This window comes from Protopterus annectens, chromosome 11.part0 (assembly GCF_019279795.1).
Source record: "Protopterus annectens isolate FY-2018-M chromosome 11.part0, PAN1.0, whole genome shotgun sequence".
NCBI lineage: Eukaryota > Metazoa > Chordata > Ceratodontiformes > Protopteridae > Protopterus > Protopterus annectens.
Genome location: NC_056745.1, coordinates 1,462,694,875 through 1,462,709,858, shown reverse-complemented (window position 1 = coordinate 1,462,709,858; position 14,984 = coordinate 1,462,694,875).

The following is a 14,984-nucleotide window of genomic DNA, read 5'->3' as shown; positions in this document are numbered from 1 at the left end:
ACCTGGTTCAAGGCTCCTGAGAGCACCCCGGCACTATTAGGTTTTACCTCATATCATGCGTTCTGGCCCCAAAACCCGGACCACACCACAAAAGGAGGGGGTGTATCCATATTCATAAAGGATACCCACATCTCCAGGTTGGTGGCAACGCACGAAGCTTCGGAAACCATCCAGGTGCAACTAACCATAGGCAAAACTGCTCTACAAATTGTAGCATGCTACAGGTCACCCTCTCAAACTCAGGAACCCCACACAGCCTTCCTGAAGACACTGGAGGGTATAAATGTATCTCCAAACACCATCATATTGGGTGACTTCAACTACCCGAATATAGACTGGGAACATTACTCAAGCCCTAATTTCTAGCCCAACGGTTCCTGGAGTTCATAAATTCAAATGCCATGGAACAGCTAGTCACTGTTCCCATGAGAGGAGAAAATATACTAGATCTCATTATCACAAACATGGGGACAAAATGCTCCACACCGGAAGTATATCCCTCATTGGTGAGATGTGATCATAAACTAATCTCACTGGAAATCCACATCCCGCCCCACCCCAAACAAACAAGACCACAGTGAAGAACTTCTCTAAAGCAAACTTCACACTACTCAAGACTGGTGTGGTATCCTTCAAGGCCCCTGAGCCAGTGGAAACCACAACCCAAGCTACGGAAGCCCTTACAAATGCCTTCTATGAACACCTCCAGGACTGCATGGATCAGGCAATCCCAAATAAAACCAAGACTCTTTCCACAAAGGGCAAATGTCCAGTCTGGTGGACCCCAGCCATTAACAAACTTTACAATAAGAGGAGAAAGCTATTACATGATAGAACAAAATCCATAAAAGGGAAGTCACCCTGATCATTATTAGTAAAAAACTACGAGCACTCATAAAATCAACTAAGGCCAATTTTGAGAGAAAAATTGCCATGGATTCAAAGGACAATCATAAGGCCTTTTTCAGCTATGTTAGGAACCTGGGTGGAAACTCCCAGATATGCTCAGAATTAGTCCAAAATGATACAAAAATCACTGAACCCACAGACATTGCCAACATACTGGCAGACAGGTTCAGTGCAAACTTCACCCCCCTCTCCCCCCCTAAAGAAGAGATAACTATCCCAGCAGAGTGTAGCCTCCCAGACATCTCAAATGCGCAGGTGAAAGCTGCTCTCTCTAAAGCTAAAAACACAGCATCAATGGGACCAGATGGTGTCCCCAGCTGTGTGTTACACGAGCTAAATGAGGAATTAAACCCGCACATAAGGCAGCTGTTTAATCTCAGCCTTACCACAGGATACGTGCCCAAGGAGTGGCATATGGCAACTGTGGTCCCACTCCACAAAGGCGGTGCCTCTACGGACCCTGGTAATTACCGCCCCATAAGCTTAACAAGTCTAGTCTGCAAAGCTATGGAGAGGATCATAATGGAGCTCATAAACAAAGATATAGGGGACTTGCAGACATTGGACCCGACCCAGTTTGGCTTCGTCAAGGGCAGATCATGCCTTTTGAACTTGGTCAACTTCTTCAAAACAGTCACCAAGGCCATTGATGAGGGAAAGGCAGTCAATACAGCCTACCTTGACCTTGCAAAGGCCTTCGACACAATACCCCACTCGGGTATTGTAGAAAAGCTTACCAGCTTAAATGTAAACCCATATGTCACAAGATGGGTTGCAAACTGGCTTAAGGACAGAACCCACAGGGTTAGAGTTGCTGGCGCTATGTCAGACTCCAAGCCGGTCACAAGTGGTGTCCCACAGGGCTCGGTCCTTGGCCCCCTATTGTTCGGCATCTACTTCTCAGAAGTACAGGCCAACATGGGAGGACTTTGGCTGACAAAGTTTGCAGATGACTGCAAACTGGCCATAGTGGAAAGTGCATCGGACACGGATATCCTTCAGAAGGGACTCACGGAAACAGATAGCTGGTGCCAGAGCCATGGCCTGAAGTTAAACGCCAAAAAATGTATAGTCATACCCTTCGGGAAAAACAAGGTAACCCCAAGCTACCATATAGGTGGCAATCCACTAAGCACAGAAGAGGTTATCAGGGACCTGGGGACCCAGGTTGACAGTGGCCTTTCTTCTGACACTCACGTTGCTAAAGTGGTTAGAAAGACCTTCTACATTGCCCACCTGATCATGAAGGGATTCACATCCAGATCTAGTGAGGTCATTGTTCCCCTGTACTCTTCACTTATCAGACCAATGATCGAGTAAAATGCCCCATTCGGGATGTATCGCACCTGACATCTGCAGCAATCGGAGAGACCCCAAAAGTTCCTCACCAAAAGGATAAAGGGACTCCAAAATCTGTCATATGCTGCCAGACTGAAGAAACTCCAGCTCTATTCAGTTGCATACCGTCTGCTCAGAGGTGACATGTGCCTGACATACAAGGCCATGTCCAACCCGGAATTAATGGACATGCTCCACCTCAAAAAATCCAAATCCACCAAAACCACTAGAGCAAGCGACTTAAACCTTAGCACGGATATAAATAGGATGTGCTGGAGGGATAGATTTATCACTCAGAGACTCCCTATGCTGTGGAATAAAATCCCGGTCCATGTGAGGCAGAGCACCTCCCTGGCTCTGTTCAAGAGAGATCTTGACCTGTGGATGGGAGATCGTAGGTTTATCCCCGGGAATCATCTCTGTGTCACTGCTGGACAGAGGCACTACAAACTAATGGGCACAGTATTTTTTCATATAAGGGGTGGCGTAAGCCACAAAAATTTGGGCTAGGCTTATAAATGCCTTAGGGCAGATAGCCTAGTATAAACCTATGAACCTATGAACCTAAATGATATTCTCTCATATCACTACTTAGTTTGAGGTTTCTCTATCTATCTAGCTATCTGTCTGTCCATCTACACTATCAGCCAAAGTTCTCTGCTTGTAGTACTTTTGAAACCATGCTTTCACTTTCTCTTCAATTTCTTGGCACCTTATGTGGACTTCTGGCTTTCTATAATTCCTCCCCATGTAGCCAGTTTGGTTATTCTTGCAAAATGAAAGCAGCATGGCACTCAGTGGAAGGATTTTTTCTTTATGCAGGGAAATTGAAGTTGAATGGGGAGCAAACCCCTTCCCCAAGAGGTAGAAACTTGGTTATCTGTGCACAAATTTACTAAGCACTGCAAACTAGATTTTTTCTGCAGGCCCAGGACCGGGCTTTGCTAGCACTGTTCTCCAGGGGCTCTTTGAGCATTCAAGCATGTTTCCTTACATGGGACTGCAAAATTCTGCCCACTCATCCTCTTATTTGTGGCATGTGTGTCTGCAGGTACCACATTCCACCTGCACGTGAAGAGATAACTGACATGCCATAGATAAAGTGTTATCACCCCCAGCCTGCCTGTTGGAAGAGGTGCACATACACATAGTAATGTAAATATGTCTGAGTGCAGAACACTGCTTCACACTGCAGCCTGTTCAACTGCTGCGATGGAATATCTCATGTACCACCCTATGAGATGGCTGCCATAGTCTAATCTCACTATTCTGCTTACGTTCCAATGTTTACATTAACTATTTACATCGATGTCCCCAGTACTACCCTGCATTTGCACTCAGCAGGAATGCATACTACCTTTACTTTTATTAAATATATTTCTCCATTAGCCTCACATTAGCATTGTTTCTATGGCAGTCAAAGTTTTATTTAACCTAGTAGTTCTTTGTGAGTGCATGCATGTGCTCGTGTGTGTTTGTGTGTGTGTGTGTGTGTGTGTGTGTGTGTGTGTGTGTGTGTGTGTGTGTGTGTGTGTATGTCTGGTTGCATGCTTGCACATGTATGCATCATACACTCATACAATAAAATGTGTGTTGTGTATCTGTGCTTGTGTGTGTGATTGCTGTTACATATATGCGTGCATATTACCATTTGAAAAATGCTGGCGAAAAGACCTATTGCGTATTCCTGATTTTGTGGTTAGAATGAGTAGTTAGAGATTCTTCTTTATGACACACTTATCATGTCAACAACATAGCACATTTTAGCCTTTTATTTAATCAAGCATCTCATCCAGTTACAGAGAATGTTTAGATATCAAACAATACACGTTACAAATATAACGGAATTTGCTTAGCAATACTGCCTAAAGGAGGCAATAACTATTTTCAGGAACATGGAACTGACCAAGGGCCATTCTGATGAATCTTCTTTCACTGACACTGATTTATGGAAGGACTCCTGAACAAACTCTTCTTCTATAACCTGCTCTTTGTTGTTGTGATCCAAATGTAAATTAAATTTTATTTAGTGACGTCCAACAGCATGAATGATTCAGGGTTCCACCCTCTTGCTCAGAAACTGTTGCTCCTTGTGACTATATACTTCAGGGTCTGGCCTGTGCCCTGGATAGCCCTGTGAATTACTGTGTATTTGGTAAACACAAAGACTGGTCATTTGATATTCAAACTACATATCTGTATCATTAGGAATAGCGATAGACTGTCTTCCACAATTACTGTGGCTTTCAAAGAAACTTTCTCAACATAAGTCAGAGCATTAGTCTGAGCAAAATCAAAAGAAAAATAAATACCTATAGGGAGGAAAGAAAGTACAAACAGACACTGAAACATCATAGAAAATGCAAACAGGAAATAAAGGCATTAATGTTTTCAAATAATCTTGGAAAACAGGAGCTCTGACCAGAACGATGATCGCGGGCCCCATAGGTTCATAGGTTCATAGGTTTATACTAGGCTATCTGCCCTAAGGCATTTATAAGCCTAGCCTAAAGTTTTGTGGCTTACGCCACCCCTTATGTTAAAAAATACTGTGCCCATTAGTTTGTTGTGCCTCTGTCCAGCAGGGACACAGAAATGATTCCCAGGGTAAACCTACGATCTCCCATCCACCGGTCAAGATTTCTCTTGAACAGAGCCAGCGAGGTGCTCTGCCTCACATGGACCGGGATTTTATTCCACAGCATAGGGAGTCTCTGGGTGACAAATCTATCCCTCCAGCATGTCCTATTTATATCCATGCTAAGATTTAAGTCGCTTGCTCTAGTGGATCTGGTAGATTTGGATTTTTTGAGGTGGAGCATGTCCATTAATTCCGGGTTGGACATGGCCTTGTATGTCAGGCACAGGTCACCTCTGAGCAGGCGGTATGCGACTGAATAGAGATGGAGTTTCTTCAGTCTGGCAGCATATGACAGATTTTGGAGTCCCTTTATCCTTTTGGTGAGGAACTTTGGGGTCTCTCCAATTGCTGCAGGTGTCGGGTGAGATACATCCCGAATGGGGCATTGTACTCGATCATTGGTCTGATAAGTGAAGAGTACAGGGAACAATGACCTCACTTGATCTGGATGTGAATCCCTTCATGATCAGGTGGGCAATGTAGAAGGTCTTTCTAACCACTTTAGCAATGTGAGTGTGAAAAGAAAGGCCACTGTCAACCTGGGTCCCCAGGTCCCTGATAACCTCTTCTGTGCTTAATGGATTGCCACCTATATGGTAGCTTGGGGTTACCTTGTTTTTCCCGAAGGGTATGACTATACATTTTTGGCATTTAACTTCAGGCCATGGCTCTGGCACCAGTTTTCAGTTTCCGTGAGACCCTCTGAAGGATATCTGTGTCCGATGTACTTTCCACTATGGTGCCCAGTTTGCAGTCATCTGCAAACTTTGTCAGCCATAGTCCTCCTATGTTTGCCTGTACTTCTGAGAAGTAGATGCCGAACAACAGGGGGCCAAGGACTGAGCCCTGTGGGACACCACTTGTGACCGGCTTGGAGTCTGACATGGCACCAGCAACTCTAACCCTGTGGGTTCTGTCCTTTAGCCAGTTTGCAACCCATCTTGTGACATATGGGTTTACATTTAAGCTGGTAAGTTTCTCTATAATACCCGAGTGGGGTATTGTGTCGAAAGCTTTGCTTGTTTTAATATTGAGTTGTGCTGTTCTTCCTCAGTCCATATTTCACAATAAAAAAAAAAAAAAAAAAATCAGAGTTTCTTATTTTTTCTATGCTCCCTGATCTCAGTCTTTATGTAAATACAAACACTGTTCTGTTTATGTGTGGATGCAAATTGATTGTGAGCCATTACATTCACTGCAGAGTTATGCAATGAAAATTGGGGGAAAATAACTAAGACCTTTGTGTCAAAATTATGTTTGAATAGTCACTAGCTAAACTAAGCCATATGGAGTTGCATTGCCATTTCTTCATGAGTTACCTTACCATGTCCTGGTTTGACACAATCAAGTCAAACCTGGTCACATTAAGGTAAGTTGATACAAATATAGATTAATACTAGGTTCTCATTATGCAGACTATTGCAAGCCTAGCCAATAGCCAGGGACCAGAATCAAACCCTGCACCAAGTAGCTTTATTTTGTCATTAATGTACAGAGCAACTGAATCAGTACCCCCACCCCCTCTAATTAAAGCATATCCAGGAAAGTAAGATCTAGGTCACAGTATGCACCACTCCTGCATAGTGCCAGCTTGATTTTCTGTGACAGCTGCCACAAAGTGTATATTTGTTTATTTACACTTTGTTGACTGGGCTAGTCCCACTAGGTCAGTGTCCTTTTTTCAGGGGACACCCAAGGTGATATTCATACTGATAAGGGAAATATTGGATGAGGCACCGTAGATCTTTCTCTACTCTTCTTTTTTCAATAACTGCAAATAACATCTTTTCCATCCACTTGATGTACTACCAACTCGCTGAGATTGGATTGAGCAGGAGGCGGTGTATAAATATTTCGGAATTGATGAAGGATCAACAATAAAACACAAATAAATGCAAATAAAACTTAGTAAAGAATATTTTAGAAGACTTAAATTAATACTAAAAACAGCATTGACATCTAGGAACAAAGTCCAAGCTATAAACCAAGTCACTCCTCCTGTCCTAACTTAGAGTTTTGGAATGACTGACTGGGCTCAAAAGGTGTTGGATCGGTTGGACAGGAAAACAAGAAGGACGCTTCATGCTCAAATGATTTATAAAAATCAGTGTATACCAAGAGTACATATTCCCCATTCTGAAGGAGGGATGAGCCTCCTCAAAATTGATTACATGTACAGATCTGTGATACTGGGACTGCATACATATCTGCTGACCTCACAAGACCCAAACCTAATGAAAGTTTCAAAACATGATGAGAATAAATCTAAGATGATTTCCATGCTTAGTTTAGCAGAAGCATATCGGTGTCAAGTGGGAATGGAAATCAAACCAGAAGTAGATAAAAATCAGGCAGCAACTAAATGCGCCAAAAACAAAAGAAGGAATATAAGGTGAAGGACCAGATGAGAAGGTAAGAAATGAATAAAAATGCATACATATAGTTGTAATTATAGGAAACTTCTGGAAGAACCTCATGTTGATCAGGAACAAATGCAGGAATGGTTAATGAGAGGTGGATTTAAACCAAAAGATGAAAGGTTAATATTGGGTTACGTACGTCATTTTTTGGGTTACGTACGCGCTGGTTACAAAGTCCAGTGGACACGTACAAGAAACAGACAAATGTAGGTTTTGTAAGACAGAATTGGAAACAGTCGCACAACTCATTGCTGGTTGTGACATACTAATAGCAGGAAGGACTGTATACTGAAAGGCATAATAATGTGGCAAGACTGTTGCACTGGGGATTGTGCAAATATAATAATATTTAAGTAGCTGTAAAACACTGGAAACACGAGCCACAAAGCATTATAGAAAATGAAGTTTATATCACGTGGGATCACCCTTTACCAACAGTTCAACAAATAGATGCAAAAAAAATTAACAAGTTGACAGAAAACACCAGGAAGGACCATGTTGACCAGAGACCTGTAGCTAGATGCAAAAAAAAAAAACCCAGATATAGTAGTCCATGAAAAGAAGACAAAAGTAGCATTAATCATTGAAATTGCTACACCCAGTGACTACAGTGTCTAATGTACAGAGACACAAAGTCATAAAATACCAGGATTTGCAGGCAGAAACAAGGGCAATGTGGAAGAAGCATACCCAGACAGTTCCAATAGTAGTAGGAGCAATGAGATGTTATAGAAAAGAATTTATAACTGTACTTAAATATGTTACCGATACATGTAACTTCATACGAATTGCAGAAGGAACTATTAATAAGCATGTTATAGGTGCTGCACAGAGCACTTCTGGCTAATGTCAAAGATTGAAACAATACTGATTTCATGAACTTTAATCATACTTTGACTTAGGAATGGGACCCATTCCCTTCATGGTATCAGAAACTCAAAAGAATTGGGGAATTTAAAAAAGGGACAGACTTCAGTTTAACATCTCATCTGAAGGACAGCACACTCATGACTGCAGCATCCCCTTATGCTGCAAAACAATGTCAGCAGTGGAAAATTAATCCAAGTAGCTCATATAGGAATAGAACCCACAACCTTCTTATCATCTAGCATCAAAGGTGGGCATAGGCCCAGTTGAACCATACACTCTTGCATCCAGAAATTCCAGTAATGCATATAGGTTACATTTCATTAGCTATGGCTCTGCCAATCCCACACAGTATATTATCACAATACCATGTACATAGATACTGCATATATGATGGTAGCTGATCATAACATATAATTACAAGAAGCAGTTTGGATATTTTTTGCTATATTTTTTCACAAAAATGGGATCTTGCCATTTTGGTTTGTCCTTTAGAAGTATATGTAAGACATCATTTTGGTTTGTCCTTTAGAAGTATATGTAAGACACCATTTTGGTTTGTCCTTTAGAAGTATATGTAAGACACCATTTTGGTTTGTCCTTTAGAAGTATATGTAAGACATCATTTTGGTTTGTCCTTTAGAAGTATATGTAAGACACCATTTTGGTTTGTCCTTTAGAAGTATACATAAGACATAATTTTGGTTTGTCCTTTAGAAGTATATGTAAGACATCATTTTGGTTTGTCCTTTAAAAGTATAAGTATATGTAAGTAAGACATCAGTGGGTACATCTGAACTTCAGTACTGCTGGGACACGTGTTGGTTCCAGTCATACCTTTCAGCTGTCCATGATTTTAGATAACATGCCTGATTTTGCCTCATTTGCTGTGCCCTTCATAAGAGTCTTGATCTTCTAGTAAACCACTGAGGATTATTGTACCAGTATGTACAAGCATTGCATCTATGACGAAAAATACAGGCAGTTAGAAGAACAAGAAAAATAAATGATAAGCAATGCAAGGCATCTAAGCTGGGTCAGTAGAGTTTATTTCTCATGTATGTGACAAAGAGTGAGTACAGCACTTTATGTACCATCTTGACAGATGCAGTCCTGCCTCCTTAGACATATATTGTGTCCTAAATTGGTCGTGCTGTTATTTTAAAAGTGCTACTATCACAGGTTTTTCGTTTTTTGTAACAAGTACAGATGATGTCCTCCCCGCAGGCAAATGGGCATTCGAAAGACATGCGTTGAATGGGCGTGCCTTCGTTGAAGGCTGGGCATTGGGCTGGCAACTCGACACCATAAAAAACAACTGCCAATCATTAGCGGCCCGGAGTTTCGTTGTGGCGACCACTAACCAGGAAAAGTCGAAAGACAAACAACAACAACAGATGCAAGCATTTCTTGCTTCAGTTTTATCATCATACCTTCTTATTTATATAACCTTTCTAATAAGAAAGACTATTTATTGTTGCTACAGCTGCAGTTACTATTTACATTATTATTACTGTTGAACAATTCAGAATTAATGAAAGTTTGCAACTTACAAAGTAATGCAAAAGCTTAATAAAAACTTCATATAAAATCTGCAGCACGTATATAGAAGGCAAAACATCTGCTCCTGTCCTTCATTCTATAGACAACGTATGAAATAGAATAATATAGCAATAACCCACGCCTGGGTGTGGGTAATGCTGCATTTACCCACGGTTGGTGTGGTTTGGTCAAGAGGGCAAAGCCCAAGTGGCCAAACAAAGACAGCCGTGGGTAAATCCTGCATTACCCACACCCAGAAGTGGGTTATTGCTATTATACAATGACATTATTTAAGAAAAAAAAAATTACTTTTCTTAAATAATGGCATTGTATAATGCCTCCTTGTTGCCCTTCTACAGCTGTCTGGTATTCTGCGGCAGTTCTGATGTACTGAGCATGTGTATGCTTATGCAGTACATCAGAGCTGTGGGTGGAAGCAACAGAGAAAGCAAGATCTCCGTTGCTTTTTACAAACTATCTCTCTATGTTAAAGGAGTTAAACATAGCGAGACAGCTTTAAAAAAAGCAATGGAGAATCTCCGTTGATTTTTTTTAAAGCTGTCTTGCTATATTAAACCCATTTAACATAGTGAGACAGCTTTAAGAAAAGCAACGGAGAAAGCAAGATCTCTGTTGCTTTTTACAAAGTGTCTTGCTATGTTAAAGGAGTTTAACATAGCAAGACAGCTTTAAAAAAAGCAACGGAGAATCTCAGTTGCTTTTTTTAAAGCTGTCTCGCTATGTTAAACCCATTTAATATAGCAAGTCAGCTTTAAAAAAAGCAACGGAGAAAGGAAGATCTCCATTACTTTTTTTAAAGCTGTCTCGCTATGTTAAACTCCTTTAACATAGTGAGACAGTGTGTAAAAAGCAACGGAGATCTTGCATTCTCCATTGCTGTAGAAATAGACTTATACTAATGGAAAAAGTCCGGGCGACTGGATCTTTTTCCATTAGTATAAGTCTAATTTTCAACATGCACTCTGATGTTTGTAACATACATGTACATATTACAAAACACGTATTTTACATTTTCTTATTCTTCGATGTTTGTAACATACATGTACATATTACAAAACACGTATTTTACATTTTCTTTATTCTTTACACATATGGTTTAGGAATGCTTTAATAGAAATGGAAAATTACTGATTAATGCATGTTTATGCAACTTCTAATAGAAGAGCCATTCACTGTTGTTACAACACATCAGAGTGTGTAAGTGTGTTACCTTGTTCCAGTCTGCTGTGACCTTTTCATTCGATTTTTTCTCTAACAGCAAGCTGAGCTGAGAATTTTAAAAAACAATGCAAAGTCTTATAGCTGGTTTACATCATCTGATTATTAGAGGAATTATTTTCAACATAATTATTCATATTGATAATTATGCCTTGATAAAGAGAGGAAGAGGAATTATTCATAAGCACTATCTTATCTTGGCTGATGCCCATTTAGCCAGGCATTGTATTTCCATACAGCTTTGTATTCATGCTTTCGGTCACTGGCATTCACATAAAAGATTGTTCACATATGTTGCTCAAAGAAGAATTCGTAATCTGGTGTCTCAAAATTGTTTGAGATCCCAATGCTATAACAATTATGGTCCTCTGTACGTACTTTTTCAAACTGGATTATTTTCCAGGTCCAGAAGAGGCTTTGCCAGGACCATCCCCCAGTGGCTCCTGGAGTCTTAGTTATTGTTCCAGGACCATCCCCCAGTGGCTTCTGGATTCTTAGTTATTGTTCCAGGACCATCCTCCAGTGGCTCCTGCAGTCTTAGTTATTGTTCCAGGACCACCCCCCAGTTGCTCTGGATTCTTAATTATTGTTCCAGGACCATCCCCCAGTGGCTCCTGGAGTCTTAGCTATTGTCCTTATAACTCTTTTTCTATTCATGAATAAGCTTAGATTTCTGTAATGGTGATCTATATATTGAACACAGTACAGCTGTTTAAATAAACTTATCATAACAGTAGATTTTGTAAAGTGTCATCTTTTCACTAGAAATTAATCCCTCCCTCCAGACCCCTTTTTTCTTATGGTGTTCCTTTTGAGTTGCCAGGATATGCTTGTTTTCACCCTTTTTGTACAGAATTATAGTTAATTATAGTTTGTTTCCTGGCACAAGTGTCAAAGACTCTTGCCTCTTTCTTAAGAGAAAAATGCTCTGAAGTATTTTGGCACTCCCAACACATTTTATATGGAGCACTTCATGCACTTTTGGCAGTTGGAGCACCTGAGATTGCATTCGGAGCACTGCGAAGTTGAATGGTGCAGGGAGGAGTGGTAAGACCCATATAGCTTTGGTTACTGCAACATTGATACAATAGACCATCTACTGTCATGAAGTATTTACAAACACAACTGTGACTGTTCTTAGATTAACAGTTTTCTTTTCGGGGGGGGGGGGTGTATACCTATACAAAACAAGACATTTTCTTCATGAAAAAAAGAAGGACACAATAAATACCACTCCTTGCAGAATTAGTATCACTAATTAAGATTAGAAATTTATAACGGAAAACATGGAAACAAAAGGCTTAAAACAATTTAAAACTTATTGATCACTAGCAGCTAAAACGAGATACTAGAATGCAAACTAACGCATCAAGGGCTAAGCACTATAGAAACGTTCATAGATAGATATCCCACAAAAGCTTCTGATGGACCAAAAACCTCTTAGTTACAATACAGTCTTCCTGAAGTCATATTCAGTAACAAGTTCAACAACCACATCAGTTAATGACATAAAAAGCAACATTTCTGTGCCACTTACATTAGAAAGCACCTATTTTAATTAGCATGTCACCAACTCCTGTTGCCTCTTTACACAAATATCTTCAATTTTTCTCTTTCTAGTTTAAAGAGATTAGAAAAAAAGCAGCAACTGGTATCCAATGCAATGTTTAATGGGTTTAACGATAACCATCAATTTCAGTATTTGCCCCCAAGATTTTTGAACATCAGAGCCAAAATCTTAGTAAAACCTTTAAACTATATAATTAGTTTAAGTCTAAGAACAACGATTGTACCATCAAGTTTTAAACATACTTTGGTCATTCCTATGTCAAAAGTAGTATCACCTACATCCACTGCATATTAGAGGCCAGTTGTTAATATCTGTTCACTAGAGAAGATACTTGGAAAATTGCTATATAACAACTTTTAGATTACATTTTTAAATATGACCTCTTTTTAGATAAGGCAACATGGTTTCCAGCCTACATATAGCACTCAGACAGCTATCTTTTCAATAACCTGTCAGATCTATATTATTGCAGAGAAATACCTGTGTACAGGCATCATTTTCATAGATTTGAAAAAAAAAAATGAAAACACATTTGACAGTTAACCACAACCTGCTACCCAATAAGTTAACTGACTAGGAGTTTTCCTTAGAGGTCACCACATTGTATTAAATTATCATGTAAACAAAACATTTTATAAGGTTAGATCACAACTGCCACTCAGAAAAAAGGAGCCTCAAATATAGGCATACTACAAGGATCTATTTTAGGACTAACCTTTTCACTCTATAGAAATAATTTACTCTGTGATGTTTGCCATCTAAACCTGAGTTTATATGCAAATGGCATTTGCCTAACAAAGGATATCAAAAAGCAGACATCGTCTTTCTACTAATTTACAACACTATTTCAATTTAATCTGAAACTGCTGCATAGCCAAAAAGCTCTCAACACTAACAAATCATCAGTAGTGATATTTGGTGTTAGTCCTTTCCCCTAGAGGTCGCCACATAGTATAGAATTGTACTGTTAACAAAACACTTACTACCCATAATTCCACAAGAAACATTACTGACCCCTCTGGAGACCCATCACCCAATAAATCAGTTCAGAAATAAATACCTAGGCATACAACTAGATAACACCCTTTCTTTCCATAAGCACATTGAGCTTATAATCTCCAAAGTGATTCAGCGGTAAAAGGAAGCCTATATCTAATCAAATCTTACATTGCAAGCTTCCAGAGTCATTTCCTTTAACGTTTTAATTCTCAGAATGGAGTATACTCTATTGTTACCAGCTTGCGAAAAAATACAAGAAACAAAGTACAAAGATTTATGTCTCAGGCAACAGGGAAAATCACTGCATTTCAATTTTAAAAACTAAATGTCTGCCAGTTGTAGGCAGAAGTAGGTACTTGCTAAATACTCTAGGTTACAGGGTACTTGGTTACATACTTGGTCCATTCCAAGCTAATCTATTAGCCACACATAGAATCATCTATTCATTAAGGACTAGTGACAGCCTCAAACTTAAGCAGTCACGAGAGAGATCTTTTTTTTCAAAACTGGCTCCCACAATATAGAATACTCTCCCTGTCAGTAACAGGGTCACACAAATACTCAAACTACTTAAAAATACATCTAGAGGAACAATTTAAATGCTATTGCTTCAGAGAATCTGAATAAACTCACATTGTATCATCTGACATTAACAGTTTAACTTTTCTTTTTAATTTCATATTTATATCAACTTGAGAGTGAGATGGTGACATATAATGTGACACCATGACCCCATGCGGAAAATGGGATTGACTATTTATACTCACAGTTACTCTGCATAGTAATATTATTCATGTGTTGGACTAGAACCCACAGCCTACGGTACCAAAGGTGAAAGTGCTACCTCTTGAGCCATTAATACCATACCCAGTTGCCTCTGGTACTGAAAAGAAATATAGCCTCTTATTTCAAAGAAATGAGCTAATTGTACTGTCAGTGGCAAGAACTGAAAAAGTTTCTGTCAGCAGTTATTAAGATGTAAAACCTAACAACATCTGCTCACTGGATCAGCAACATGCCACTACAGAATGCATCCATAATAATGAAACCATTAGAGAAATCTTTGCACAGGAAAACTGACCTAGATTCAATAGGATTAAGCTAATGGCCACTAATCAAAAGGGAAACTTGGCTCCAGCAAATATGCAAATAATATTAGCTGGCTATACTGCTAAATTAATGTTAAAGACTAAAAGCAGATATGAATATATTCTTGTCTCAAATTAAAATATGACACAACAAAAATGCTGCCATGATGTGAGGAAGCACATATTGAAGATTTGTTTGTTTTCTGGGGTAGAACACTGATGTCTAGGTACTCTTTTCAGATTCAGCCCGGGGCCTGGGTACTTGACTTACTCAGGTTATACAGTTAGGAAATGGCGCCAGAGGGAATCAAGTCTCGCACCACCCGATCAAAGGTAATGGCTCATTTGCAGCTCTTCAGTTTTCGCGGCCA